The 27444-nt window shown below is 35.5% G+C and overlaps 1 protein-coding gene and 1 pseudogene across 1 annotated transcript in view; one reads left to right on the top strand and one right to left on the bottom strand.

The window, feature by feature from the left end:
• CNTNAP2 (contactin associated protein like 2) overlaps positions 1 to 27444 on the top strand; it is a 2649987-nt gene that overhangs the window by 1297997 nt on the left and 1324546 nt on the right. The window lies entirely within an intron of this gene.
• On the bottom strand, positions 15861 to 20016 carry LOC114039182 (annotated as a pseudogene).

The raw sequence follows: 27444 nt of genomic DNA, 5'->3' as shown, positions 1-27444 counted from the left end.
TTATATTAGAAGTGTTAGCTTTAACAATAAGAGAAGAAAAATAAATTTAAGGAATTAGAATAGGTAATAAGGAAACAAAACTATCATACTTTGCAGATGATATAATGATGTACTTAGAGAATCCTAGAGAATCAACTAAAAAACTACTTGAAATAATTAACAATTTTACCAAAGTTGCAGGGTATAAAATAAATCCATATAAATCAGCAGCACTTCTATATATTATCAACAAAGCTCAGCAAGAAGAGATAGAAATAGAAATGTCATTTAAAATTACTATAGACAGTATAAAATATTTAGGAGTCTATCTACCAAAACAAACCCAGGAATTATATAAACACAATTCCAAAACACTTTTCACACAAACAAAATCAGATCTAAATAATTGGAAAACTATCAATTGCTTATGGGTTGGCCAAGTTAATATTATAAAAATGACACTTCTACCTGAATTAATTTGCCGTACCAATCAAACTACCAAAAATTATTTTATGGGGCTAAAAAAAAAATAAGAAAATTTATCTAGAAGAACAAAAGGTGAACAATATCGAACATATTAACAATAAAATGCAAAAGTATGTAGACTAGCTATACCAGATCTAAAATTATATTATAAGGCAGTAATCATCAAAGCTTATCTGGTACTGGCTAAGAAATAGATTGGTAGATCAGTGGAGTAGATTAAGTACTCATGACACACAATAGCTTTTTTGTAAATAGTATTTTTTTCCAACTACATGTAAAGATAGTCTTCAAAATTCATTTTTATAAGTTTTTGGGTTTCAAATTTTTTCACCCTCCCTCCCAACACCCTCCCCAAGAGGACAAGCATTCTGATATAGGCTATACATGTGCGATAATGTAAACATATGACCATAGTAACTTAGTGTTTGATAAATCCAAAGACTACTACTTCTGGGATAAGAACTCACTATTTGAGAAAAATGGCTGGGAAAACTAGAAAATAGTATGGCAGAAAATAGGCATAGTCCAACATCTTACACTGTATAATGAGATAAAGTTAAAATAAGTGCATGATTTAGACATAAAAGGTGATATCATAAGCAAATTAGGAGAGCAAGGAATAGTTTACCTGCCAGATCTATGGAGAAGGGAAGAATTTATGACCATAAAGGGCTAAAGAACATTATGAAATGCAAAATGAATCATTTTCATTACATTAAATTAAGGTTTTTGCACAAACAAAACCAATGCAACCAAGATGAGAAAGAAAACAGAAAGATGGGAAACAGTTTTTATAGCTAATGTTTCTAATAAAGGCCTCATTTCTAAAATACATAGTGAACTGAGTCAAATTTGTAAAAATACAAGTCGTTCCTCAATTGATGAATGGTCAAAGGAGATGAACAGGCAGTTTTCAGATAAGGAAATTAAAGCTATCTAAAGTCAGATGAAAAAATATTCTAAATCATTATTGATTAGATAAATGCAAATTAAAACAACTCTAAGTTACACCCCACACCTATCAGATTGGTTAATATGACAGAAAAGGAAAATGATAAAGGTTGCAGATGTGGAAAAAATTGGGACACTAATCCATTGCTGATGGAGTTGTGAACTGATCAAACCATTCCAGACAGTAATTTGGAACTGTGCCCAAAGGGCATTCAATCTGAGCATACTCTTGATCCAGCAATACCACTACTAGGTGTATATCTCAAAGAGATTATAAAAATGAAAAAGGACCTATTCATACAAAAATATTTATAGCAACTCTTTTTGTGGTGGCAAAGAATTAGAAATTTAGGGGATGCCTATCAATATCAATTGGCAAATCACTGAACAAGTTTTTGTATATATGTATGTGGTATGTCATGGATTACAATTGTGCTATAAGAAAGGATGAGTAGGTGGATTTCAGAAAAGCCATAAAGACTTACATGAACTTATGCTGAGTGAAGTGAGCAGAACCAGGAGGACATTGTACACAGTAACAGCAACACTGTGCAATGATCAAGTATGACTGACTTATATCTTCTCAGCAATACAATGATACAAGACAATTCCAAAAGACTCATGATGGAGAATGCTATTCACATCCAGAGAAAGAACTATGGAGTCTGAATGTAGATCAAAGGATACTATTTTCACTTTTTTTCTGGTTTTTACTTTTGGTTTTGTTTCTTCTTTTACCACATGTCTAATGTGGAAATATGTTTACATTATCACACATGTATAGCCTATATCAGAATGCTTGTCCTCTTGGGGAGGGTGTTGGGAGAGAGGGCGAAAAAATTTGAAACCCAAAAACTTATAAAAATGAATTTTGAAGACTATCTTTACATGTAGTTGGAAAAAAATACTATTTACAAAAAAGCTATTGTGTGTAAAATAACAGCAATATTGTAGGATGATTAACTGAATGACTTAGCTATTTTCAGCCATACAGCGATCCAAGACAACTCTGAAGAACTTACAATGAAAAATGCTATCCATCCCTAGAGAAAGAACTGATGGTGTCTGAATACAGATTGAAGCATACTTTTTTTTAACTTTTTTATTTTTCTTGAGGGTGTTTTTTTGATCTATGTTTTCTTTCACAATATGGCTAATATGAAAATATGTTTTGCATGGCTACACACATATACCTATATCAAATTGTTTGCCTTCTCAATGGGAGGTGTACAGAGGGTTGTAGGGAGAGAATTTGGAACTAAAAGTTTTAAAAATGAATGCTTGAAATGTATTGCATGTAACTGGGAAAAATAAAATACTAAATATATATTTTAGAAAGCCATGCCAAGAAGTACCAAAAATAAATAACTGTATTTCAATATTATAAAAAGTGGTCACTTAAATATCCAAACCTACCAAATATAAGATCCTTTAGCATAACTAAAGATGCTGAGTAATGCCACTTCGGGCCTGGGGCATTGTGACTTCAGCAATCTCAAAGAATAGACATGCAGTTCATACTAAATATTTCAAAGAACAGTTTGTAGCAAAATGACTGTGGTTTCATGTCTGCTTTCACATTTACTAAGAGAAGAGAAATCAAGAAAAATCTAATAACTGATACCTTTTAACACCCCAAGTCCATATCCACATTCAAATCACAAAAAAAGCATGTGTAGTAATTCAGCAAGTAGAAGAAACTATATTCTATTTCCAGAGCTTTGAAAGACATATAGTAATACTTCTCACATTATAGAACAGTTTGCTATGAGATAATACTTTCCCAAGGAATCCAAAATGGAAACTAAGTTCTCTAAATTCTTTCTAATACTCTTACTTAAAGTGTACATGGTGGAACAGCTCAGCTGTTACTCTCATTATATATCATAGAGACCCTGAAATAAAATTAAAATGAAATCTAATTGAGAAAGAAGTTTAAAAAAACTTGATAGTAAAATGTTCGAGTGGTTTAGTTGATATTATATTAGGAAATTTGTATGGAAAAAAAGAAGGAAAGAAGGAAAGAAGAAAGGAAAGAAGGAAGGAATGAAGGAAGGACACATTTATTAAGTGCCTACTATGCACCAGGCTCTGTGTTAAGTGCTTTTACAATGTTATATCATTAGATCCTTACAACAACTCTGATGTAGGTGCTGTTACTATCCCTATTTTACAGTTGAAGAAACTGAAGCTAGAGTACATGACTTGCACAAGGTCACACAACTAGCAATTGCTTAAGGTTGGGCTTGAATGCTCATCTTCCACATTATAGGTCCAACACTCTATCCACTGAATGACATAGCTGTCTTTGGGCATTTTGGCTGTTGTTGCTATAGCAACTGGGTGGGGTTTTTTTTGAGCGTAATTAATATAGAAATAACAAAGTTACTCCTTAATGAATACCTCTCCTGCTTCTTATATTATAGTTGATTCTATTCCTGCCATATAATAAAAGTTAAATTTGATTTAGGTTCAACGGACAATAGGATATACAAAGAAATAGAATTAAAAAAACTAAATTAATGATTAACTACCCTTTTGTAAATTGGCTTTCTGTTCACATTAGAATTATATTTTGAATTTTGCTAGATGGTCAGTATATTAGGCAATAAAATTATATGTAATTCTAGGCTCTAACGCAGTATTGAGAAATAAATAATAAACTACTTTTTAGATAGCCTTGTTTACCTAATTATAAATGTAAATTAATATTTTACTGTGTGTACCAATTTTCATATAAAGAATAGTAAGTAAAAAATCACTAACGTATAAACAATGAATTACTGTCATTATATGCCACTGCCTCCATAAACAGAGTTTGCATTGATTTTGGCAAGGAAAAAGATAGCCAAGAAGTTAAAACTATAAGATGATACATCTCAATAATTCCAATGGTCAATATTCTTTATATTCTGTGTAGAATATATGTAATTTTATATAGACTATCTAGATGTCAGATGAATAAATGGAAGAGGACAATGACACAATAGCACTTGACTGTGAGACACTAAATTTAATTTCATAAAAGTGAATACTCTCTTCATACTCTAACTTTTTTTTCTTTTGTTTTTTGTGGGTTTTTTATTGTTTTCTTTTTTTTTAACTCTCTTAAATATCTAGATCTCTAAAACACACCTAAATGCTTGTGGGGAAGAGTATCAGGCAGTTACTTTGTCAAAGATGCAGTCTCTTCATTCTCAGGCTATATCATCACCTGTACAAAAAGACTGTCTCTACCACCATCACTCCTTCAAATCCCCAGAGAGCGATCAAGTAAAGTCTTAGCAGACTACCTGCCCAAAATATAACCTCTTTGGCAATACATACACTTTATTGTTCTGGGAAGAATTCACAGAAACACAATTACATTCTCATATGCTAGAAAATGCAGACATACCTTTATCTTTCCCACACTCTAGAAGCTTACCTGGTTCTGAATCATTTTCCATAAACAACATCTTCCCAGCAGTTCTGCAATAGCAGCCAATCAAATAACTAACAAGAACAGGTACTATTATTTCTCTTCTTTGAAATTTCTCAGTATTTACTGGTCACATTCCCATAATGGTAGCACAATTCAGCCCTTCTGTGGCTCATTGTACCCATTTCCCAAGCTGTGGTGCTTACTAAACTCATTTATATAGGCTTTGCCACTGTCTCTTTCCATGGTTCTGACATGTAGTAGGCAATCTCACAAGATTCTATAACCAAAAAAAATTATTGTCTGGTGCCCATACTTCTGTTTATAAGCTTTTATGAATCTAGCTAAGCTAATCTTCAAACTAGTTTCTCATCTCTCCATATCAGAAGCCTTTCCATCTTAGAAAGATATGGCAATATCTATGCTTTTCTGGCAATTTAGAGAAGGCAGGGGCATTTCCATGCAATGATACAGTATTGGAAGAAGAATTTCTTTAATATAAGTGACCCTGAATTGTGACAACAGCCCATACAAAATGTGTAGAAATACATTATTGTCATAACATTGGTAACAGGCAACTAGCATCTGTTTACTAATCTACGCACATGTTAGCTTAAGGATTCCATCCAAAATGGTTGTTTCTTATTAATCTACATAACTACATCAAAAGAGAAGAGCTGACATAAGTAAGTGTATGTTGGAGTAGGGAAATCTATATCCCTCTGTGTGTGTAAGTGTTTGTGCATGTGCACTCACATTTATGTGCTTCTTTTGAAATATCAAAATGTGCGTATGATTTTTTTTTCTCATATCATGTTCCCCTGCTCTTTGAAGCTCTACCTCATAAAACAATCAAGCAGATCTAGACAGGATAAGTCCAGATGTTTCAAAAGGGAAACCAAGAGTGAATAAATCAACAGTTTCAAAAACCAACCAAGCAGAAACAGAGTTAAGCTGCCTGCAAGGAGAAAGAACCTGTCTATCAGTCAGGTTGGGCATGAGTCAAATCAATTTTGCAATTTTAATGGACTCTTATTGGTAAAACTGAAGATACCTTATGATTCATTTAACAAATTTGTTTTTATTTGAGGCAAAAGCATAATGGTTTTTTAGTGTCTGATATCACAGAAAATCTATTCAATTATCTTTCCCCATTTTTGACTTCTGACCATATATTGGCATTCTGTGTAGCTAGAAAAATGTAACCATACAAGAAACAGATGAACAAATTCTCAGGATTATTCTTAAATTATTTCAATTGTGATAGGCAGTATAAGGCCCTCCATTTTATAGTTGAGGAAACTGAGGCTAAGAATTTAAATAAATTAATGAGGTTACACAGATAGGAAGTGGCATAGCTGAACATGTAAGTCAGTTTTTATTTTTGTTTTTAACTCAAAGTTTAGTGTTATTTGTGCCATGCTACTCTGTTGCCTTCATTCAACTTTGAGTACCTACTGTGTTTAGGACTGTTTGCCATAAGGTGTGGTGAATGCTGGCATATGTAAAACACTGCCATCATAGAATTTTATCCTAAATATATCCTTTGTGTCTACTTTATTTTGATATCCATGTTTGTCATCTTCATTTAATGCTGTTTTTCTCAGGTTGTTTTGAGGATGAGCACATCTTGCCAAAGATTTTCTAATGTGTACTATTTGTAGAGCCATGTCTTTTATTAGTATTTGTCTTTGTGAAAAAGGACAAAGGCTTATGCTTTCTTTGACATTTTAACATTCTTTGCACCTGTTACTACATGAAAGGATGGCTAAATCCAGTTTATTACAAATAGATATAGATGATATTTAACATGAAAAATGTCACAAGAAGGGTAGGTTTTTCTACTAGGCAACAAACAACTGATCAATTGAATGACAATGAGAACAGATGAATTATTCATCTTGTGTTCTTTTTTAAGCACTGCCTAATAAGTGCATTGATAAGGACAATATATTCATTAAGACTCCTTAAACTCAGTCCTGGTAATGCACATACCTTTTATACCTGACCTTTACATTTATTACCATTTCTCCAAAAACTTTCTTCCATTTCTGTCTTTTTTTTTAATTTCCAGAAGTGCATAGTACTTAATATGATTCCCTAAAGTCCTTCCCTTTCTACCAAATCCAACTCCAACCAAATTTCTTTCATGAATCCTCTTTTTCTTGAGTTGGCATTTAAAACCTTTCAGAATCTAACTCCAACCATCCTCATCAGACTTTTGTTTGTTTCTTTGTTTGTTTTTGTTTTGTTTTGTTTTGTTTTGTTTCTCACAATGTTCCTTTTGTGTATTCTGCATTCCAGACAAACTACCTTACTTTCCATTCCAAAACCTCCACGTTACTTCTACATTCTCTTTGCTTTTACATAAGCTATATGGTAGGACTGAAGCACACTCTCCCCTTTCACCTCTTTGAAACACTGGCTTCCTTCAAGGCTTGACTTATATGCCACCTTCAACATGAAGCTATTCTTCAAACCCCTAACCATTAGTACTCTCTCCCTTCTCAAATCATAGTTTATACACTTAACTGTTTATGTGTTGTTTTCTCTTAGTCAAATATAAGCTCCTTGAAGGCAGGGGTTTTTTTCTTTGTTTTTGTACCAATGGTGCCATGAAAATAGCAAATGCTTAACAAATGTTTACTGTATTAGAACAGATTTGTCAAAAATGCCACTCTGGCTGCATCCATCCTACAACTTTGCCTGTCTGCTACCTGAACCAAATTAAAATGTAATTGGAAAATATTAAATAAAATAAATAGAAGCAGCTAGATGGAGCAGCGGAAAGAGCACTGGCCCTGAAGTCAGGAAGACCTGAGTTCAAATGCGGCTTCAGACCAAACACTTGACCCTTACTAGCTGTGTGACCCCGGGCAAGTCACTTAACTCCAATGGCCTAATAAAATAAAATAAAATAAATAAAAAAGACTAAAATATAGATCACCTTACATTTTAAAACTAAGACAATATGTGACCCACAGATATCCTTATATATACACTAGTGGCCCCCATTTCTTTTTGGGTTTGACACCACCAGATTAGATTGTGTGTTTAATTCAAATCCTATGTAAAAGTAAAATAAAAAAATAAGTTATTGTTTCAACACCATAAACAAAAAGTTATCAGAAATTTTGCTGAAGAAATTCTGAGTCAGCAGTAGAGTTCATGTCATATAAGTTGAAATGCAGAGTCTGTACTGCCCATAACAAATTGTAGAGAATAATTTCTAGGGCATCCATGAAAATAAGAGCATATCTAAGCTTTGAGAGATGAGAAAATACCTGGTTCAGTTACACCTGATGATGCTGTCATCACTTCTTTGATTCCCACTTCTGAATAACAAACCGTTGTCAGCAAGGAAGGAAAAGATGGATTTCACTCTGCTTCTCAAACCCTTCCCCTCCAAATGAGTATTCTGAATCAGTTGAAAAAGTACAGGTCCCTTTAAGTACTAGCAGGTAATTTGAAACCCAGAGTTGGAGCCATTTTGGTAAATGCTATTGTTAGCCATTATGACTATTTTCATGATGATGTAGATGTAAAGCATTCCTACTGTATTACTCTAACTTTCTGAGGCCAGACCAGAATAACTACATAAATGCTGACCCTAGGAGGTATCATGAATGCTTGAAAGAAATTATTTACTCTTTTCCATAAAAGTGAGGGAAATTTTCAACAACACACAAAAAGTTCTATTGCTAATTTATGTTAACCTGAACTAAGATGTCACACACTTCAGGAGATTTTAGTTGTGGGATTCTGTTCTTTCATTCCTTCTAAATTCTGATGAGCTTACATGAATTTATTTCAAAATGTATTTATCCTTTTCACAGCATTTTAGCATTGGTCCATGATCTATTTTAGTTGTTTTACCTCAAAACTTTTTAAGGTATATTTTTGAAAGAAATGTTTAATGGCTTATGGAATTCAGCTAAAAAAAACTATTTGTGAAGCAATAAACTTTGATTTTGAAGGATTTAATGTAAAATAGTTACACTCCTTCAGCATATGTGCCTTAGTAGATAAACTATTGAACTTAAAAGAAGTAGAAAACTGCATTCATGATTAAAAGTGAAAGAGGTTCTGGAAGCCTTTTTATACCAACATTTTGCTTTTATGTAGTAAGTCAAGATTAGTCACTGAGTATATAAAGGTAATATGGTAAGCAATGAAAAGATTGTATATTACCTTTGTATATTGAAATCAGAAGGCATGATTCATACCCTCGAGTTTAACACTGATCAAGAAAGTTATCTCCCTTCAGTGAGTCTCAATTACTCATCTACAAAATGGATATTATAATATGTACTTGCTCAACCTAGCTGGGTAACTATAAAGAAACTGCTTTAAGAATTGTGTTGTTTTTTTATATAAACATGAAATATTGTTGTAATTATTATTTAATTTAACTTCTCATTTTACAGATGAGTAAATTGAGAAAATAGAAGTTCTTGAGAGAGAGCAGGGAAAGGAAGAAGCTGGCAGTAACTATAGAGCATGAGGCATTTTCGGGGTTGACAGACCCAGGGGGATGCTTTGGACAGAGGATAGCATGAGGTCTTTGGATCTCTTGAAGGGGTGACAAATGCAAATAAGAGGAAGTAGGAAGGTAGCCAGGAGCATTAAAATGAATGGAAAGATACTGAATTGGAAAATAAATTGATGAGTTACTTTTGTTCTCCTGCTTCCCCTAAAAACTAGGTCCTATGCGTGTGATTTTTAGTAGAACTTCTGACAGTGCTATATGCACTCTTCTCTCACCTCCCTTTTCCAAGACAGTTGTTAGTTATACCTCTCTTTCACTTCCTATTCCCAGTACCTTAGTTTGTGTTTTTATGACTTATATCCAGTTTATATAAAGAATACATAGTAATGCTAAGCACCATGGGAGAGGCAATTGATAAGCATACCTTCAATTTCCGATTCTTTGCAACCACAAACAGAGCTGCTATAAATATTTTGTATATGTGGGCCCTTTTCCCTTTTTTATGATCTCTTTGGGATACAGACCTAATAGTGGTATTGCTGGATCAGAGTATGCACAGTTTTATAGCCCTTTGGGCATAGTTTCAAATTGCTCTCCAAAATGGTTGCATCAGTTCACAATTTCACCGACAATGCATTAGTGTCCAATTTTCCCACATCTTCTCCAGCATTTATTGTTTCTTGTTTTTTCATGTTAGCCAATCTGATACATGTGATGTAGTACCTCAGAGTTGTTTTGATTTGCATTTCTTTAATCAATAGTGATTTAGAGCATTTTTTCATGTGACTATAGATAGCTTTAATTTCTTCATCTGAAAGGTTCCTATTCATATCCTTTGACTATTTATCAATTGGGGAATGACTTGTATTCTTATAAATTTAGCTTAATTCTCTATATATTTTCAAAACAAGGCCCTTATCAGAGACACTGGTTGTAAAAATTCTTTTCCAGTTTTCTGCTTCCCTCCTAATTTTTGTTGCATTGGCTTTGTTTGTGCACAAAGTTTTCAATTTAATGTATTCAAAATTTTCCATTTTGCATTTTCCATTTTGTAGTGTTCTCTCTCTCTTGTTTGGTTATAAGTTCTTCTATTCTCCATAAATCTGACAGGTAAACTATTCCTTGCTCTCCCAGTTTGTTTATAGTATCAGTCTTTATATCTTAATCATGAACCTATTTTGACTTTATTTTGGTACATGGTGTGAGATTTTGGTCTATGCCTAGTTTCTGCCTCACACTTTTCCAGTTTTCCCAGCAGTAAAATAACAAGTTCTATGTAATAGACTGGTTTTTATAAACTTTTAGATATTTTACACATCTTTTTTCTAGCCTTTGTAAGTAACAATGGTAATTTTTATGACTTTTTTGTTCCATTTTTTTGTTTATTTTGCTGTTTTGTTAAAGAAGTGATATGAGAAAATATTTCTCCTATTCCTTTATGAAAGTTGAGGTTTTGAAATGTGGGATGCTGTATATAATGTCAAATTTTTTTGTTCATTTATTGATTTTGCTGAATTATCTTTTCCTCTTTGTTATTCTTTATTATGGAAAGTGGCTTTTTGGGAGTTGGGGTGATAGTGAGATATATTGGGAAATATAGGCTATGTAACAAAAGATATACATAATATTTTTAAGTAAGGGGGAAAAGAGAGAAAGGAAGAGTTAATCTGCTTGTTCTTTTTCTTTGTTAATTTGTGAATAACAAGATTGAGCAATATTTATAGGTTGCTTGGTGAAACTGTAGGTTTCATATTCTACCCCACTGTAGACTGTAGGTTACATGTTACCTAAGTACAGTACCTCAAAGGTGTATAGAAAATGTGAAGGTTAGAGAATAGAAAGATATGTAGGAGGAGGAGATGAGAAGATACCTTAGAGATGAAGAGTTGTTTTAGACAGATGGCAAAATTGTTGCTTGGCACATATTACCCTAAATTAACATTATTAAATGAAAGAAAATATATACAAAATCATCATGACTGCATTGTGTGGTAGGGTTCTGTATCAGCCTCCTAACCAGTGGAGTTCCCCCAGTCTTCTGAGGTATCTCAACTTGGCTGTGGGTTCATCAGGTTTCCACCTAGACTCTTTTCTGTCCTTGTCTTGCCCTGATTTTTAAAAATTTCTATGTTCAAACATGATTATATACTCACAGTTGTTCAATATTAACCCAGAATTTCATGAGCAACAAATTTGATCACCTCTCCTTACCCCTCTCCATTTAACCTCTTTTCTCTTTTTTTGCCTTTTTCAAGCATTGATGCAAGGTATCTTAATGGTATAATTCTCCCTGGACTCTGATATCCTGGATATACTCCAAAGACAGGAAACAACATCCTTGACTCCTAATTGTGGACAACAGAAGCATCACTAGAGATTTTTCATTAAATTGGTTATTATAGTATGTCAATATCTGAGGACTCATTATTCAGTTGGGTCTGCATAGTCCATTTGCTGACATGAACCACCAGTTTATAAATCAGTAGTTGGTTTGCAAGAGCTGATGTTGCAAAGAAAATATTTATTGATGTAAACTACTTTTAAATAATTCTTCTTGCTACACAACAAATAAATCTTGGTTATAGAATCTGCCTCACCTCAACACACAGACACATATCCATGCACAAATACATGCACACACACACACACACATACACACACACACACACACACACACACACTAATTCTCTGGAAGTGAAAAAAAATGTAAAGAACCCTGGACCAAGAGTTAATAACCCTGTAATATTGTACTTGGTCTACCAGTTGAGTGAACTTGGATAAGCCACAAACTTTCTATTTACCTCAGTTTCTGTTTACCTCATGCAGGTAGCGATGTGATAAAGTTAAATGAATACTGGCTGTGGAATCAAGGGACTTGGGTTCACATTCTAACTGACATTTTCTATCTGGGTGGCCTTTTCACTTACCCACTCTTGGAGCCTTAGTTTGTAAAATGAGAGGGTTGGACTCAATATTTTTTTAAGGTTCCTTGTGATTTTATATCTATGATACTGTGACTGGCATGATCTCAAAGGTCCCTCCTAGTTCAAAATCCTGTGAATCTAAAATTATAAGCAAATGAAATAACAGGAATTTATCGAGTTCTAGGATATGCCATTCATCTAGGTAACTCTCAAGTAAACATGTAATTATGTTTTAGGAGAATAAAACTGTTTATCCGTTGCTCTATGCTGGTGTAGATGCCTTATGTTAGACCTGAACAGAACCTAAATTTTATTCTATTACTTTTCAAAAATTCTTCTCAACTTCTTGGGTATTTTACTCAAGTAGTTGATCTAATATAAATTCCTTTTTTTCCTTTCCACTATATAGTGGTATTTATTTCATTGCACTGAATCACTTGCACCTCAGAAAATGAAAAGGCTTTCTTTGCATTTTTCTTTTTGTAGATCGCTCAGAAAGTAATAGCAAACTCATAATTTTCTTGCCCACTTCAGACATTCCTTTTTTCAGGTTCAAAAAAAGTGATAGCCACTTTTCTTATCCATATTATATTTTTACACATGCTAATTACCATTTCTCTTCTCTATCAGTCTAAATGGAAGATTCTAGAAATTTTCATTATTTCTATGACCTGACTCTTTCAAGAATTGATAGAAAAATCAGACTCTTACAAAATGACCCTTTTTTTTTCCTGGAAATCATTTCAATTATTTGGAAAATAAATGATGCTACAATTCTAATTCATTGCTTCTGGTTGTTAGATGCAAAAAAAAAAATCCTCTGAGTCCTTATTACAATCCTTTCCCTTTTCCCTCTAGTGTTTTCTTTAGGCATACATATTATATTTTATAACCCTTAGTGTGTATCTGGGAATTGATGATCCTTGAATTATAAAGACACAAATTTAACTTCTCCAAAACCTAAAAAAATTGTATCATATTTTTAGTTTTATATTGGCTTTTAACTTATTACCTACTGTATTTTTGAGTATATTAGATTAAGGACATTTTGAAATAACTTTTGATCCCATTGAAAGGAATATATTTGTCTGTATTTATTATATAGTAATGCTATTTAACCACCAGGAAATAATGTTCAGGAATAGTTTTACCTAAGTTTTTCTGTAGAGTGTAAATGAGTTAATTAGGAACAACTCTTCCACTGGATTTGTTCCATTGTGACAGACACATTTGTTTGTCCATCTCATTTAAAATATCCTCTGTTTTTATATACAGATCTGGGCTTCATTCTTTTCCATTCTTGAATGACTGCCAGTGTTTTTACATTTATACTTTTTGAACAATGACTTTTTGTTCCAACCTTCTCTTTTGACATCTACTTCTGACATAGATTGCTTCAGCTGGTTCTGACATAGTGTTTTATGTTTCTCACTTAGAGTCTAGCATTCATAAGATGTTGCCACATCCATTCTCTCCATGCCTTCCACTTCTACCTCTGAGAACAGTAAACAACTCAATGCTCCTATTCCTGAGGACACGACAATCAATTACTCTATGACTGAAATCCCCTTTCTAACTTCCTAGTTCAATACAGTCTGTGTTGATCACTACTCCCTAACATGCATAGTCTTCATTTAATAGGCCATAAGCTCCTTGAGGACAAGGACTATAGTGTTCGGTTATTACTAGTACACAGTAACCACTTAATAAATGCTATTTTAGTTATTCATTTTTCTATCCATTAATGGGTGCTTGAATGTTTAGGTAGAACATCTATCAGGTATAGTGGAAAGAGCTCTGGACCTAGGAGGAAGAAACAGAGTGGAGGTCCTGGCTCTAATATTTACTAGTTGCATGATTATGGGCAAATCATACTATACATCTCAGTTTCTTCACCTCTAAAATGGAGAGAGTAATATTTGCCCTACCTATTCAATGAGGTTGTGGTAATGAAAGTGCTTTGTAAACACTAAAACCATATAAAATGGATTATGATACCTCACTGGATCTATGATCTTATCTCTGAGACTCTTGCCCATGTCCTCCTACCATAAATTTTCCCAGGTTCTCCCATAAATTTTTGGTTTAGTGCCCACATACTATAGTAGGGGCACGCCTCTTGATTTGTGAACATTCCATGTTCCAAAGTGGATCACATCAGGTATGCACTGGTTATTGATTATTTCCTTTCTCTTATAACGTGGCTACCTCACTTATTTTTCTAGTCCTATGCTTTTCTGAAACAATGCATTTCATGCCATCTCTTTTGCAAAATGCTTATTTGATATCATCCCGTAACTTTATTATACCACATTCCTATCCTTTGCCCTTTGGGTTATGTGCAAACATAATTCTTCAGAGGTTATATCATTCTGTGTTTTATAAGTCTAAAATATGTAATTCTTGTTATAAAATACAGTATTTGTGTTGGCTCCTAAGAGATATGTTGAAATTAATCATATATCTAATTATAGTTCTCTAACTATCCAAACTTCTTTACATGATTTGAATCCAAGTGGAATACTTGTGCTGCTTATTTTTTCTAGTTCATTACAGTTTATTAATTAATTTTTTAGTTTTAAAAGATTCACAAAGAAAAAAAGTCAATTAAAATGAACCTTCTAAATCTCTTGTTATTTTTGGATAGCTCTCTTTCCTTATATATTTGAATGACTCTAGCAATATTTCATTATTTTTTAACACAAAAATCTTTATTGGCATAAAAAATACATGTCTAGTATCCAACATTAAAACCAGGTCATAAGTATGCATGTAGGTTCTTTTCCATTAATTACTGAATGCTCTTATCTCTCAGCTATGTTTTAAAGAATTTGCACTTATGTAAACATATCTTAACTTACCAAAGAAAGGAAATTTGCAGATGTAGTAGTGTATAGCTACTGAACACACCAAAAAGAGATGAGAAATTACAATTATATCTTGCTGCATTGAATATTTCTGTAAGCACCTTAGAAATAACAGGAAATGTGGACAAAACATTTCATTTGAAATGAGGTAAGTCATATGAAAATGTTAAATGTTGAGATGAGAATATTGACAAAATTCCTGGAGAATTCCGTTTGATGTTTGCATAGTTTTAGCTTATCTTAAAAAATGGAAATAAAAAAATTAACCAAAATACAACTAGAAAAAGAGGCAGTTATCTGGTACCACTTAAAATGTGACTACTTAAGTACTTTTCCTATTTTCAAAAAATGTGAATACAACACTACTTGACAAATAATTTTAAATTCAGGGCTATTATTTCAAGCTGCCTTTTGGACAGAAAATTAAACAGGTAGATGGTTAAACATTAGTGGCCAAGTTATTCTAGCAGCTAACCTTTGCCTTGAAACACACTGTCAAGTTTTCACACAAGTAGAAACAAAATGTTTCAAAAAGTCAACCGAAAGGCTTAGCAATTAAGTTTTTTCCCTTATATGGAAGAGAGTGAGAATAAATTAAGTTCAAGACTCTGGTTAAGGACATGATTGCTTAAAGCACTATATAGCTAGCTCATGCATTTGTTTTAGCAGTAGAATGAAGCTTATACGTAAGCTTCCTAGGCTTATTTCAAGCTAAGCAGCCACCACCACTTATCTGGCCAGTTCTAGTCAAAGTAGGATTGCAGGGTGCCACATTGACTTATATCACAGGTCCAACAATGGAAATGGCCTCCCAATGAATTGGCATTACAAATATTAACTTTGATTGTTGAAATACCCAGTTTTTCAAACTTTTTTTGAATTGGAACTTTGTTGGAATCTACCATAACATGTTTTTTGTCCAGCATTAAGACATTCATGGAGAGTCATTTGGATGACATCCAGAGTGGGTGGTCATCTGAGATGATTGGAGTTGGAGGAGTAAATATAGTCCATCCTACTTTCTTGATTTTTTTTTATTAATAAATTTATTTATTTTTAGTTTTGAACATTTACTTCCACAAGATTTTGAGTTCCAAATTTTCACCCCATCTTGCCTCACCCCCCACCCCAAGGTGGCATGCATTCTGAATACCCTTTCCACTAGTTTGTATTCCCTTCTATCTCTCCCCCCCTTCTCTTATCCCCTTCCCCTTCTATTTTTCTGTAAGGCAGGACAAATTTCTGTACCCCATTTCCTGTATTTCTTATTTCCCAGTTGCATGTGAAAACATTTTTTTTAAACACATGTTTTTAAAACTTTGGGTTCCAAATTTTCTCCCTTCCTCCCTCCCCACCCAGCCTCATTGAAAAGGCAAGCAACTCAATATAGGTTATACATGTGCAGTTATGCAAAATACTCCCATAGTAGACATGCTGTGAAAAACTAACTCTATTTCCCTTAATCCTATCCTGCTCTCCCCCATTTATTCTATTTTTTTCTTTTGACCCCGTCCCTCTTCAGAAATATTTTCTTCTGATTACCCCTTTTCCCAATCTGCCCTCCTCTCTATCATCCCCCTACTCTCTTGTCCCCTTTCCCCCCTATTTTCCTGTAGAGCAAGACAGATTTCCATACCCAATTGAGTGTGTATGTTATTCCCTCCTTAAGTCAAATCCTATGAGAATAAGATTCACTCATTCCCTCTCATCTTCCCCCGTTTCTCCTCTACTGTAAGAACCTTTTCTTTTCTGTTTTTTTTTGTGAGATAATTTACCCTGTTCTACCTCTCCCTTTCTCCTTCTTCTAGCATAATCCTCTCTCACCCCTTAATTTTATTCTCCAGACATGACCCCTTCATCTTCAACTCACCCTGTGCTCTCTATCTATCTATCTATCCATCTATCTATCTATCTATCTATCTATCTATCTATCTATCTATCTATCTATCTATCTATACATATATACATACATATAATTTTTTCCCTCCAACCACCCTAATACTGGACAAAGGTCTTATAAGTTACAAATATCATCTTTCCATGCAGAAATGTAAACAGTTCAACCTTAAGAAGTTTCTTATGATTTCTCTTTCCTGTTTAACTCTTCATATTTCACTTGAGTCTTGTATTTGAAAGGCAAATTTTCTATTCAGTTCTGGTCTTTTCATCAAGAACGCTTGAAAGTCCTCTATTTCACTGAATGTCCATTTTTCCCCCTGAAGGATTATACTCAGTTTTGCCGGGTAGGTGATTCTTGATTGTAATTCTATCTCCTTTACCCTCTGGAATATTATATTCCATGTCCTGCAGTCCCTTAATGTAGAAGCTGCTAAATCTTGTGTTATCCTGATTGTATTTCCACAATATTTGAATTGTTTCTTTCTGGCTACTTGCAATATTTTCTTCTTGACCTGAGAACTCTAGAATTTGGCTACAATATTCCCAGGAGTTTTCCTTTGTGGATCTCTTTCAGGAGGAGATTGGTGGATTCTTTCAATTTCTATTTTGCCCTCTGGTTCTAAAATATCAGGACAGTTTTCGTGGATAATTTATTGAAAGATGATGTCTAGGCTCTTTTTTTCATCACGGTTTTCAGATAGTCCAATAATTTTTAAATTCTCTCTCCTGGATCTATTTTCTAGGTCAGTTGTTTTTCCAATGAGATATTTTACATTGCTTTCTAATTTTTCATTCTTTTGGATTTGTTTTACAGTGTCTTGATTTCTCATAAAGTCACTAGCTTCCAATTGCTCTATTCTAATTTTTAAGGAAGTATTTTCTTCAGTAATGTTTTGGACTTCCTTTTCCATTTGGCCAATTTTGCTTTTTAGGGCATTCTTCTCCTCATTGGCTTTTTGGACCTCTTTTGCCATTTGGGTTAGGCTATTTTTTAAGGTGTTATTTTCTTCAGTATTTTTGGGGGATCTCCTTTAGCAAGCTGTTGACTTGTTTTTCATGATTTTCTTGCATCACTCTCATTTCTCTTCCCAGTTTTTCCTCTACTTCTCTTACTTACTTCTCAAAATCCCTTTTGAGCTCTTCCAAGGCCTGGGACTGATTCATATTTTTCTTGGAGGCTTTGGATGTAGGCTCTTTGACTTTGTTGTCTTCTTCTGGTTGTATGTTTTGATCTTCTTTGTCATCAAAGTAAGATAATACAGTCTGACTCTTTTTGCGCTGCTTAATCATGATCCCAGTCAATTACTTGGGTTTTAAACTCTTTGTTGAGGTAAGAGTCTGCTTCCAATGTGGAGAATGTACTCTCCCAAACTTCAAGGGTTTGTACAGCTGTTTTCAGAGATACTTCTTCGGACCTGTAAATTTTCAGTTCTTCCAAGGTGGTATGATAAGGGGCAAGATGTTTCCTCTCCACCACCACAACAAGCTCCACCATGCCAGCGCTCCTCCTCGCCCCAGGACTGCCTCTCAGAACTGTGACCCAGATTCAAGCACAGCCAGAGCAAGATATTCCTGCCTCAGCACTGGCAAAGAGATCCCTGCAGTTCCCCTCTGATCAGCCACTCAATTCTCCTTCAGTCTGTGGGCCTGGAAGCTCAGGAGGCAGCCGCGGCCCATGCTCAGAACTTGTGACTGAGACCTAGCTTCTTATCGCACCACAGTCACTGACTTTTCCCACTGTCCTTCTAAGTGGTCTTTGGCATTCGTGGATTGAGAAATCTGGAAACTGCCACAGCTGCCAGCGATTCAATCCTCTGAGGCCTGCTCTAGGGTTATTGCGGCCTGCACCACACTGCGCTCCTCTCCCAGCCTGGCATGATATACCTTTCCTGATCAACAATCCAGGTTGTCTTGGGCTGGAAATTTGCTTCACTCTGTCTTTTTGTGGGTTCTGCTGCTTTAGAATTTTTTACAGGTATTTGGAGGGATTTGGGGGAGAGCTCAAGCAAGTCACTGCTTTCACTCCACCATCTTGGCTCCACCCCCCCATCCTACTTTCTTGAAAAGTTCAATCTGATGACAGGGCCAGTCAGGGTTGGAAAGCACAAGACCAGGTCCAATGATATTGAAGGTGGCATCCACATGCATTGCATTGGGATCTTTAAAGGAGACGATATGCACCCTGTAGACTGGAGCAAGATGCCTACGCATCCACTCAATGCCCAGGTAATTAGTTACCTGGCTTCTCTGTACAAAAATATCTCTTCCACCTCAAATGAAGTCAGCAGCATCAAAACATGGCTCATATTCAGTTGTCACAAATTTTCCTTGAGTAGCCAATTTGTGTCTGTCTTATACAGAATAGATTGGATAATCCTGGTTATAAAGCTCATCAGCCATTGTGGGCTTAGGAGCAGTTGTCCACTTAGCCCCATGATGGAAATAATCTTTGATAATTGATCCATATGCTCAATACTCAAAGAAGCATGCAGGCCATGCCATGGGAGCTTCAATGATTTCATTTCCAGCTACAATCAGAATGTCTCTGGGCATTGCACCATACAAACCCGTAGACTCAACATCTGGTGTTTTGTACTTGAAAGACCAATAAATGGGATCAGACTTCTTAACAGTCACTCCTTCCATTTTCAAGATATTGCACATTTCTTCAGTTTCAGCAATAGTGTTTTTCAGATGTTCCTTGGGAAAATACTGGCCTCCATGCTGCTGGTAAAATGGCCAATACTTTTCATGTGTGTTGGCCTTAACTTCCACAGTGAGTGGTGGAACACAGGCATTTTCAACTCTGCCTACAATCACCTCCTCAAGTGGTTCCCATTCATTATAGGAGGAGACAGGGCAGTCCTTAGGAATAGGATCCGTGGCCTTTTCATCAGCAGGAAAGGAGTTTCTGGACGCTGCTGCAGCCTAAGTGCTCTGAAAAGTTCGCTGAACCCATCCTGTCAAGACCCTTCCAAGCCAAGATCCACTGTAATACATCCCCCTGGGCTTCTGCTGTGAGCCACACCGAACTCAGAGCATCTCCCTGAGGGCAGCTGGTCCCTGATTATAATGGTCTCCTCTGGGGTGGCTCTAAGGGCTGACTCCCACCCACAAGACAAGCAGGCAACACACCTCCACAATATTCCACTATTATCTTGAGTTCTGATGACTTCCAGGCCTAATTCTTCTTTAATCAATTCTAGAAAGTATTTATTAAGCACCTTCTATGTACCAAACACTGTTATAGGAGCTGTAGATACTAAAAGAAAAATGAAACCATCCCCAATCTCAAGGAAGTGATATTCTACTGGAGATATATAACATGTAAACATTTGGCTATAGAGAAGATAATAGATTGTATTTGAAATTATTTCAGAATGATGGCATAACAATGGAAGTAAGAGCAATGTTGGTCATCATTATTTTTTTCTTTCTTTTTTATGTTTATTCACAGACTCCACATCCAGGCTTTCTCATGTCAATAATTTGTAGTGCTAAAAATATCAGGTATATGTAGTCCATGAACAATTGATGTTTGAGATGAGTGGCAGATTATATGATGAAATATAGTTAGGAAAATTACGCACAATATACCTGTCTATAAAATATACTTCTTTGGGGTTGATATGTAGAGAACACACTTCATAAAAATATTCAACTTCTTCCATTTTTGACACCATATTTTTGTGCTGTTTCCATGGCTGCAACTTGAAATTGTAGTGAAAGCTTCATTGTGAAGTCAGAGTTGTTACTTAAACATTAAGAATAATAGCATTCAACTTTTCTCTGAAAAATAAAAGATAATTTTATATGGCAAACAAAGCAACAACGTCTCATTTTTCTTATTGTGTATTTAAATTGCAGAATTGGAAATTCTCAGAGGCAGAAAAGACCTCAGAGACCATCTAGTTTTATCCATACCCAAATAGAATCCCTTTTATGTATCCTTGACAAATGATCACCTGATTTTCACATGAAGTTTTACAGTAATAAGAAAACTACTCTACTCAGAGACATCTCATTCCATTTTGGAGTAGTTCTAATTGTTTAAAATAGTTTTATCATATCAAGTCTATAGTTGCAACTCTACAATTTTTACCCACTTAAGATTTAAAAAATAAGGGGACGAGCCCTAAGGTTGCTATGCATGCTACTTTGCATATTCACAATCATCTATAAAAGAAGTATTGCGTAAAAAGTACTTTATTTTGAGATCAAGAAATGATACTGGAGGTTTGATTTTTTTCCCCTGCTACTTAGGACCTATATAACTTCGGTAAATCTTTTTCACTTCCCTGGGCCTCAGTCTCTACACATGTAAAATGAGAAAATTGAACTAGTTGACTTCTGAGGTCCCTTCTACCTCTATGATCTAGAATAGCATTCTTAGGTGAATAGAGGACAGGAGAGTAGTTATAAGGGTGAGAGAAATCCTATTATTATTGCATATCCAATACTGCATAACTTTCCACAAAATAATTTTTCCAATGAATTCTTAATAACTTGTTTGTTTTGTGCATCATGATATACATGCCAATTCTGTAAAGTAGATCAATGATTTCATCAGAAATTAGAGTATCTGCCACAATCATGCTCTACTGTTAATGGTGACAAGAAGAACACTAAGGAGAAGCCCCTTGGTGTCATTCCTTGAAAACTATCATTTGTTTTCAATGACATATGATTTTAATTCAAGCTATGATGTGTCTTCTGATCTAGACAAAATAAATCTAACTATTTCACAGCCCTTATTCTTGGCCACTCTGAGCAATAGGAGTTACTGTTTAGTTTGCAAAAGCAAAGTAAAAACAGAAGTACATCATGAAACATCTCTTTGGTTTATATATCCCTGATCAGAGGCTTATATAGGATGTGGCCAAAGGTTAAAATAAAATCAGCAGTATGATATGGCAACCAAAAAATCTAATGCAATCTTAGGTCATGTATATAAAAGAATAGTATCCACATCAAGGGAAGTAATAGTCCTGTTAGGGCATCTAGGTGGTGCAGCGGATAGTGTGCTATGTCTGCAGTTGGTAAGACTTGAGTTCAAATATAGCCTCAAACATTCATTAGCTATGTGACTACCCTTGTTTGCCTCAGTTTCATCATCTGTAAAATGAGAGAAGGAAATGGCAAACCACTCTATTATCTTTGTCAAGAAAACCCCAAATGGGGTCATAAAGAGATGGCCATGACAGAAAATGAATGCTAGTTCTGCTATATTCTACCCTAATCAGACCATAACTGAAATAATATGTTTAGTTCTGGGTGGCAAAGATGTTTAGTGGACTTAAAACCTTAAAACCTCATCATACAAAGACTATTTGAAGAAATTGAAATTATTATGTGCAAGGGTTATTATATACAAAAGAGACTGAATTTAATTTCTTTGACCTTACTGGACATAACTAAGATCAATGAGTAGAAATCAAAGGGAGGTATATTTCAGCTTTATATAAAGGAAAATTTTCTGATAACCAAAGTTCTTATATAGGACGAAGTGACCAGAATCAAGAGAAACATTTATATTATAATGACAATGTTGCAAAAGCAAACACCTTTGAAATACTTAAGAGTGATGATCAATTCAGTGATCAATCATGATTCTGGAGGGAAGAAGATGAATGCTACCTGCCTCCTGAATAAGAGGTAGACTAAAGCAGAATGAGATACATTTATGACCATGGACAATATGGGGTTTCTTTTGCTTAACTCTACATTTGTTTTACAAGATGTATTTTTTTCAGGGTGTGGGACAAATGAGAAGGAGAGAAAATAAATGCATGCTAATTGAAAAAAAATAAAATTTAATTAAAAAATGAAACTGCTTTAAAAGGCAACGAATCCCTTCATACATTCATAAACAACCACACTAACTAATGGAAGGAAGTCTTCAAGTAGAGGCTGATGTTCAGATGTATTACAGTGGAGATCCAGGCTCTTTATAGTATAGGGATTTAATAACCTCTGATATTTTTTCCAACTGTAACATTTTGTAATCTTTACATAGGATTTGTGGTAGGACAACACTAGATGGTCTAAGACATACTTTTTTAGCTCTCTATGCATCTAAAGAGAACAATATGTGAACAAATGTGTATCCAGGGCAGATGTGTCATTCTTAGATGGCTGTTGTATACGTGATCCATTAACTTTTGTCTTCATCTTGACATTAACATAAGCCTGGAATAAGAGAGAGATCAGCTGGGAGGGAGGGCAATATATGAGTTCAAATATGGCACAAGGGTAGGTTGCCAATTCTTCCCTTTGTTACCATTAGGGTTTCTCCTTTAGGGAAACAAGCTCAGCTGATGCAATTTAAAGTGGCAATTTGAGCTCCAATCAGATCATTCTTTTTTAAAATAATTTCTTTATTTTTAGTTTTCAACATTCATGAGATTTTGAATTTTAAAATTTCTCCCTTGCCCTCTCTTCCCCCCCTCAGCAAGATAGCATGTAATCTGATATAGACTGTACTTATACAATCATATTAAACATATTTTCACATTAGTCATGATGTATAGTAGAATTAGAACTAATCAGAGGAACCATAAGAAGTAAGAAATAAAACAAAACAACAAAAGAAAAGAAGAGCAAATAGCATGCTTCCATCTGTGTTCAGACTCCATGGCTCTTTTTCTGGATGTAGATAGTATTTTCCATCATGAGTTCTTTGGAATTGTCTTACATCCTTGAGTTGCTGAGAAGAGCTAAGTCTATCAAAGTTAGTCATTGCACAATGTTGCTGTTGCTGTGTGCAACGTTCTCCTGGTTCTGCTCACTTCACTCACCATCAGTTCATGCAAGTCTTTCCACATTTTACTGAAATCTGTCTGCTCATCATTTCTTATGGAAGTATAGTATTCTATTACATTCACATACCACAACTTGTTCAGCCATTCCCCAATTGATGGGCATCCCTTCAATTTCCAATCCTTGACCACCACAAAAAGGGCTGCTATAAATGTTTTTGTACATGTAGGTCCTTTTCCCATTTTTATGATGTCTTTGGGATACAAACCTAGAAGTGGTATTGCTGGGTCAAAGGATACGCACAGCTTTATAGTCCTTTGGGCATAGTTCCAAATTGTTCTCCAGAATGGCTGGATCAGTTCACAACTCCAACAGCAATGCATTAGTGTTCCAATTTTTAATGTAGAAGCTTCAAGGTCCTACATAATCCTGACTATGATTCCATGATATTTAAATTGTTTCTTTCCAGCTGCTTGCAGTATTTTCTTTTTAAGGAGTTGTTTTCTTCAGTGTACTTTTTTTTCCATTTGGCCAATTGCGTTTTTAAGGACATTTTCTACAGTTAATTTTTGTCCTTTCTTTTCCAAATTATTGACTCTCTCTTGCATACCTCTCATTTCTTTTCCCAACTTTTCTTCTACCTCTCTTATTTCACTTTCAAAATCCTTCTTGAGCTCTTCTAAGAAGGCTTTTTGGGCTGGAGATCAATTCATATTCCCCTTTGAGGTTTTGCATGTGAGTATATTGACAATTTTGTCCTCTTCTGAATTTATGCTTTGAGCTTCCCTGCCCCATAATAAGAATCTATGGTCACTGTCCTTTTCTGCTTTTTACTTATGGTGTTTGCCTATTTCCTGACTTTTAAAAAGAAGTTGAGCTCTCCCGCTGCAATGCAAAGGGCACTGACCCAAGCTTCTTGTGCTGGAAGCCCTGGACCTAGTCACTGGCTTTCTGTGCTGGGGCATCAGATCCTGGCAGTTGTAGGCTGGAGGGGTCTGGCAGCTTACCTGGTGATGGGCTGAGGTCATTAACACTGAAGCTCTTGGGGAGGGGGATGCCTGCTCACGCCGGCCTTACACTCCTTTCTTTGGCTCCTGCTCACTCGGGCTTGCACTAGAATGTTTGGCTCCTGCTCTCCCAGGCCTTGCACAGGGATGTTTCACTACTGGGGAATGTCTGGTCAGCCTAAAGCTTTGCCTCCCGGAGTTGTGTTTCCTGGAATTGTGCTTAGGCACCAGGAGATTTGGCTGCTGGAGAAGGCTGTCACACATGGTGGTTTTCTGATCTGGTGTCTACTGATTCCCTTTCCTGTACTGAAGTACTTAGGGGGTCCTGGTATTGGTACTTGCCTGCTCCATTACCCTGGGGCTCAGGATCTCCCCCTGGTATACTGAGGTGGGACTTGCTGCTGTCTTACTGAGGCACCTCCTGTCCTGTACTGCTCCCCCTCCCCTAGAGCAAGAGGGACCTTTTTCTGTTAATTCTCCAAGCTTCCTGCGCTACAAGATTGCTGCACTCCACCTTTCTGCTGGCTCAGCTATTCAAGATTTGTTTTGGATAATATTTTCTGGGCTTTCAGGAGTCAATAAGGGAGGGTGAGAGTGACTTACTTCTCACTCCACCATCTTGACTTCCAGAAGCAGATAGAGAGACATAGAGATAGAGACAGAGATATATAGACAGAAAGAAATGTGATCCAGGCAAAAACCAGGACCCTCTGCCTACTGCTTTCAGCCTTCCACGTTCTTCTTCCCCATCCTGACTTAGGTCCTCATTCCAGGTAAGGTACTACTTTGCACAGCCATGTTCCCTCCCCCTACCATACTCTAATACTCCCAATATTAATGTGGGCTTTAATCATCCACTTTATTATGAGCAAGGTTTCTTCCTACATGCTACCACCTGTAAAAACCCATGTAGAATAAGAGATGAGATCTCCCTTCCCTCAATGCTCCCACTTGGAAGGATGAGAAGATACAGAGCAAATCTTCCTACACTACACAGAATACCTGCTTCTTACCCACTCCTTCCTTTGCAAGGTCAGATCTCTGCACCCCTCCACTACTAGGGACCCAGGTAAGGGAAAGAATGGAACTGAAAAGAAATTAGTATGGATTGGTGGAACATAGTTCAGTGTATCTGCAGGAAGTGACAGTTACTGGTTTATTTGAGGTAATGTCTTCTACCAGCAATAACAGGGGCACTTATATAGAAGGAGACAGTAGTGTATAGAGTGCAGAGAGCTTGCCTTTGAGTTAAGAAGATGTAAGTTTGAGACCTGCCTTGGGCATAATCTAGTTGTGTGACCCTGGGTAAATCAATTAATGTTTCAGTGCTCTAGGCTCTCTGTTGGTTCTCTTTGTAGTCACAGGACCCTTGTACCCTCTTAAAATTACGTGGATTGGATCTATTGATTTTATTAAATATTAAAATACCTCAATATTATTATGAAACTATTTTTTTTTACCTCATAGATCCAATGAAAAGTATCTCAGGAATCCCGGGGGTCTTGGGACCATATTTCAAGAACCTTGTTCTAGGCATCTTTCTAAGAATGTGTTTTGGAGCAGGTATTAATCTTATGAATCTTTATAGAGGCAGTTTCCTCACCAGGAATCCCTTCATCATAGGAAATGACAAGAATGACCCCCAAACTAGAATTTTTTAGGTTTGCATAGTGCTTTTTGGTACATTGTTTTATTTGATCCTTACAACAAAACTGGGAAGTAGATTTTATCCTCAACTGCAGTTGATTTTATCCCCATTTTTACAGAGAAGAAAATTGCTCAGAGAAATTAAGTGACTTGCTTCTGGTGATGTGGCCAATAAGTTTCCGAGGTGGGGTTTCAACCTAGGTCTTCCTGACTCAAAGTCTAGAATCTATCCACAGCTCACCAGGGCACTTCTTTCTATGCATAATTTTTGTTGCACATATTAACATATTGTTTTTAGTTTTCAAGGGACTTTTTCATAAAAAGAGAAGGCCAATTTGGCTGAATTGAAGAGTGTTGAAGGAAAAGCAATGTCAAATGATGTTGGAAAGATAGGTCAGATAGAAGAGAGTGTATTTATTTCTTCATAGGAAATAGATTTATATGTGTGAAGGTAGAAATGTATTGAAAATCATTGGTAAACTATGCTAGGAAATATGTAGGTTTTATATGTGTACATGACATTTTGCTTCAGTACTAATAAATTTATTTTGGATATTTCATCAAACCAGAAGAGGAGGTGGGAGGGTGAATGACAGCACACAAGCACATATACTTGTCAAAATGAGAAAAAAATGCTTTATTTCATTGTGGTGGTAAATCTCCAGGGATGTGTCCTCATTGGTATTTTGATCGCTAATGCATGCTTTCAATGTTTTCTCTTGGTCTCAGCCTGAAATGGGAATAGGGAAAGGCTGAGTCTAAAAGTCCTCCCTGGTGCAGGCTAAAGTCTCACAGACTGGAGTATGATCACCCACTATCCCTGGAAGAAAGGGGCCAGACATAGGGTTATATACAAATCAGAGTCCATAACTAGGGAGCTGAGAGAACAGAGACAAAAAATGGTGTTTGGATCATAAATATGAGTTAGTTCCCATATCCAAACACAAATTGAGGGATGAACAAAGAAATGTGTGTTAAAGTAATAGCAAGGATCCAAGTTTCACAAATAATTCAA

This window comes from Vombatus ursinus, unplaced genomic scaffold (assembly GCF_900497805.2).
Source record: "Vombatus ursinus unplaced genomic scaffold, bare-nosed wombat genome assembly UNPS02011649.1, whole genome shotgun sequence".
NCBI lineage: Eukaryota > Metazoa > Chordata > Mammalia > Diprotodontia > Vombatidae > Vombatus > Vombatus ursinus.
This window is presented reverse-complemented; position numbering and strand designations above follow the sequence as displayed.